The following is a 5,012-nucleotide window of genomic DNA, read 5'->3' on the forward strand; positions in this document are numbered from 1 at the left end:
ATACAAATGCTGAGGCAGAACAACTTGGGCAGCTTGTGTGCACAAACAGATAACCACTGAGGTTAGACACAATAAAATAGCACAATCATAGGGCATAAACTGATAAATTAATCTTGCTGATAAAAATCACCATCTATAATTGATCTAAAATTGATATAATTTATCAATTTAAATCAAGGACACAGACACACCATGTGTCTGAGTTAGATCAGAGAAAACCATGCCTGTCCACTTATAAGGCATAGCAGACTACCAAATGATGGAACTCCCCACTTGGATCATATGAAAGGAGGGGTACCCAACACAGAGCTACAGGGGTGCCACACTGACCTCCCATCTCATCAGACCACCTGGTGAATAGATAATCACCAGGTAGACAGGCATAGAACTCTGGCTCTGCGTCACCTGGCTTTAGTTTGGCCCAATATCAATGTTCCAGGCTATCTACTTGAACTGCTGCCCTGCCATAACACAGGCTTGAACCAACTCTGGGCTCTCAGCAAGCCCCGCATCTACTCAAAAAAGCTATGCCTGGTCTGTAATCACCTCTAAACACCTATGGCGATTTTTCACATCTCTGCACACACTGTCTTGGCTTTTAGTTCTTCCTCTTGAAATCCTGAAGCCAATTGTTAAGATTTGCTTAGCCATTCTCTAACCTGTGTGAAGTGTCATGTATTACCATCATTGGTATTAAAATTAAGATTAGAACAAAAGAATCTGTGATTGCCAGGCTCATGGGCTACTGAGTGAGCCTTGATTACTTAGCCTGATGAGGCTGACAAAATTAGTGGGGCTCTTGAATTGATGGTCGTTCATTGTGGAAAGATAGGACTGTATCCAGGCTATGTTACTAGAGTAGGTTACTCACAGTCATGTACTATCTTAGTTACTTTGTTCATTGCTGAGATAAAATACCTGATGCCCAAAGTTAAGGGAGTTTCAAAAAGTTTTTTTATTTAGCTCACAGTTTGTAGAGGTTTCAATACATAATCAGCTAGCTCCAGGCAGGGTGCTGTGGCAGAGGGGCAATAGTTCATGGCAGCAGAAGACAGCAAAAGCAACAAGAACGAGATAGCAAGTCTCTTTTCCTCCCTTATATTATAAGCAGGCTACCAGTCCTAGGGGAAGTATAGCACTCACAGCCCCAATTCCAGCACTAGACAATGAGCCAATCGCAAATTCTATATTCAGCTGCCTCTGAAAAGCCCACTCCCCATGACCATATGATTCTTTGGGGGATATCTAGACACAAATCATAGCATGTACCCATGCCACAGCCTGACCATGGGCTGCCTTGAAATTTCCGCTACCAGATTAATTAGTCTATCACCTTTAAATCTGGCTTCATACAAAGTTTTAAGACATAGACAAAACACAAACAAATTCTTTACCAGAATGAAATACATATCACCTCTAGACCAGTTTTAAAGACAGTCCTAATTCCTCACTGAAACTTCCTAAATCTGGCATTTATTGCCTACATTCCTGTCAGTGTTCTGGACTTCTGAGTTCCAACTAGAATCACCCATCAGGTCTGCTGACTGTATTCTCAGGCTTTGCTAGCCAGCATCTCCAAGCCTTTCCAAACTCCTCCCACAAACCATTTTCAAATACTTCTGAACCAAATGATCAGGCAGAGCCCCAGCAATGGCCCCACATCTCTGGTATCAGTTTTATGCATTGGTCACTGTCATGCTGCTGGAACAAAATAATCAAAACCAGCATATTAAAGGAGGAGAGGTTTATTTACTCACAGTTTCAGGGGTTCAGTCCATGGTTGGCTGGCTCTATAGCAGACAAGCATGTCCCCAGTGACCAACCTCTTCCAACCAGGGCTTATTTCCAAACAGAATATTCAGCTATGAACTCATCAGCGGTGAATCCACTAGTGAATATAGGACCTCCATGATCCAATCACCTTTCAAAAGACCCACCTCTGATCACATGATACATTTGGGGGACATTTTAGATCTAAACTGTGAAAGAAGTGACATGACTAAAGTGACACTTCAGAAACTGTAGCATAAAATATCAAAATCAATGATATAGTTCTAGGGTTTTGGAGAAGGGCTAATAACTCCCGTTTATATTTTTTTTGGTACTGGGAATTGAACTCAGGACCTTGCACTTGCCAGGCAGGTGCTGTGTCACTGAGCTTGTTCTTCACATTAATTATACAGATAAATGAGTTTTGTGTCTTTTACATACGTACATATATCATGCTTCATTCAAATCCATTCTCTCTACCATACCTTGCCCTCCCCAAACCCTGCTTCCCATAAAGATGACTTTTTAAATCAAAGGAAATTAAACAAAGGATGGTAAACTATTGTAATGAGTTAATTATGTGCCCCAAGAAATATGAGGCATCATAAAAGGACAAAAAATGCTCAGAAGAAAGAAGATGCATTTCGAAAAATGACTTAATCAATCATAGCAAGGACGTTACTTACATCTCTTCTCATAAGGTCTTTCTGTGAGGTTTAGGGACACAGAGTTTTCTTTTTCTTTTTTTGTCTTCCTTGTATTTAATTCTAGAATTCATATAAAATTAATATATGTTCATTCTGAAAGTAAAATGTACGTGATTAATTGTAACAGTCATCCATAGTCTGACCTGACTTTATAAAGACATCTCAGTCTGATTCACCAGCCTGTAAGAGAAACCAAGCCTCAGAGGTCTACAATGATATTTGGTGTAGAGCACAAAGTACCTACCTAAAGCAACCAAAGACTCTAATAGATATTACTGGATAAATCAAGCACAGTAGATATAGAGGAGGCAAAAGTCCACACCCTAAAAAAGCTGTGTGAACACAAAATCTAGGCATCAAAAATAAAAATTAAAGTTAGTAGTACAACATCAACAGATGGAAGCTAATGCAGTTCAGGCTGCCTTGAGCGCCAGCTAGTGTTTGTTACTATTCTAGGGTTTGTTTATGATGCATAGTAAAATCTACCTGGTTCTTACATCTAAACAAGGGCTCAGACTGTAGGCTTTTAGAAACCAGTATCAGAAGCACTTCAGATTTTTGTCAAATACAGACATGAGTCAAATATAATGAATAAAGAATCTCTGAAGTTAGGTTCAGAGTTATGCATTTTCAACCTGAATATTACCTGTCTACACTGACTGTCAAGAAGCCCGGAGCTACAGAAACTCATGGCTAGTAAAGCTGAGCCATCCTGTCTCTTTAGGAAGGTTCTTTCATTCAGTAATTAGAAGGAAACAATTGAGGTCCAGAGGCCCAGCCCCACTCTACTCCCCATTCTTCACTACAGCTTTCTCAAAGCCCAAGTTTAATGGAATAAATTCATCAATGTCATGAAATTCTTTAGATTAACAATATTTTACAAATGAATTTGGCTATCAAAGTTGGGTAGAATAAGATTGAGCTTCATTTAAAACATCATCTTTTTTATTACAATAGTATTCTTTAAACTAAAACAAAGCCTAAAGGGGACTCATCATGCTCCACATTCGCAGATGTTCACAGTGTCCTCTAGGAGGCTAGGGCTATCAATAATGCACTGCTTTGCTGCTTCCAGAGGACTAGGTCAATGTGGGAAGAGCAGAAATCATCAAGTGTCACTTTTGGTTGCAGGCTAATAACACAGAAGAGGACAGACTTTATGTGAACATAACAGATAAAAACCAAGAAATCACAAAAGATAAAAGCCAAGTAAGAATCAAAAAATATCAGTTGTTTTTAAGGTAGGCACTACTGAAATTCACAACTCAGGCATACAATTTAAGTATAAAATAATCTTCCTAGCCAAGTGTGAGGGTGCACATCTAATCCTAGCATTCTGGAAGACTGAGGCAGAAGGAGCAGAAGATGATGCCCAAGGTGGGCAACTTAAGTAACTTAGCAAGACCCTATCTCAAAATGAAAAGAAAAAATTAACGATTGGGGATGTAGCTCAGTGTAAAGACCTTGGAGTTCAATTCCCAGTTCCTCCTCTTCTCTTCCTTCTCATCATTATCATCATGATCTCTTGTCTACAACAATAGATACTCAGATATTAGATCGAATTCTGAAATTCTAAAACCCAAAAACATATGTGACAAACTTATAAAGGATTTATAAAGGTGTTAGAAAGCTAACACCTGAATATAGGGTTAGAAAATACTTATTTTAAATTATTTTAGTACTACAAAGAAAAGAGGTGAACCTTTAAGATATAGCCAGGAGACTCTGCAGCTGAAGGAACAGTCAGCGGAAGGATGGTGTGCGAAAAATGTGAAAAGAAACTTGGTACTGTTATTACACCAGACACATGGAAAGATGCTGCAAGAAATGCCACAGAAAGTGGTGGGAGAAAACTGAATGAAATAAAGTCTTGACTTCCAAAAAGGCAAGATTCAATCCCTGTGGAAAGAAGAAGTTCTCCACTTGCAGAATCTGTAAAAGCTCTGTGCACCAGCCAGGTTCTCATTACTGCCAGGGCTGTGCTTACAAAAAAGGCATCTGTGTGACATGTGGAAAAAACGTTTTGGATACCAAAAACTACAAGCAAATATCTGTCTGGATGTACTGATGAAATTTCTGGCTTTGTATAATTTTGCTTTCTGCTTTGAATTTTCAAGGCATAGTGTACATGTTTGCCTTGCAGAATAATCTGTTTCAAGACTGGTGATTAAATTTAAACCAGGGCAGTTGATCCTCATTCTTTCTTTCCTTTGCTTTTGAAATATATGGTCTCCCTATGTAGTTCAGGCTGGCCTCAAACACACAACGATCCTGCTTCAGTGTTCCAAGTGCTACAGGCATTCCTCATTCTTTCTTATGCTCTCAAGACTTTTTCTTTTTTTTTTTTTTTTTTTTTTTTGCCTTTTTGAGACAGGGTCTCTCTATGCAGTTCAGGCTGGGCTTGAACTCACTTTGTAGCCAGGCTAGCCTTGAACTCACAGTGAGCCTCCTGCCTCAGCCTTCTGAGTGGTGGGATTACAGGCATGCACCATCATGCCCAGCTTTCTCAAAAAATCCCACACAATGTAACTACTC

The 5,012-nt window shown here is 39.4% G+C and overlaps 1 pseudogene; it reads left to right on the forward strand.

The window, feature by feature from the left end:
• The first annotated feature begins 4,231 nt into the window (after positions 1-4,231).
• LOC102006015 lies at positions 4,232-4,545 on the forward strand (annotated as a pseudogene).
• The last annotated feature ends 467 nt before the right edge of the window (positions 4,546-5,012 follow it).

Source organism: Chinchilla lanigera, unplaced genomic scaffold, assembly GCF_000276665.1.
Source record: "Chinchilla lanigera isolate Chin_1 unplaced genomic scaffold, ChiLan1.0 scaffold00068, whole genome shotgun sequence".
Taxonomy (NCBI): Eukaryota; Metazoa; Chordata; class Mammalia; order Rodentia; family Chinchillidae; genus Chinchilla; species Chinchilla lanigera.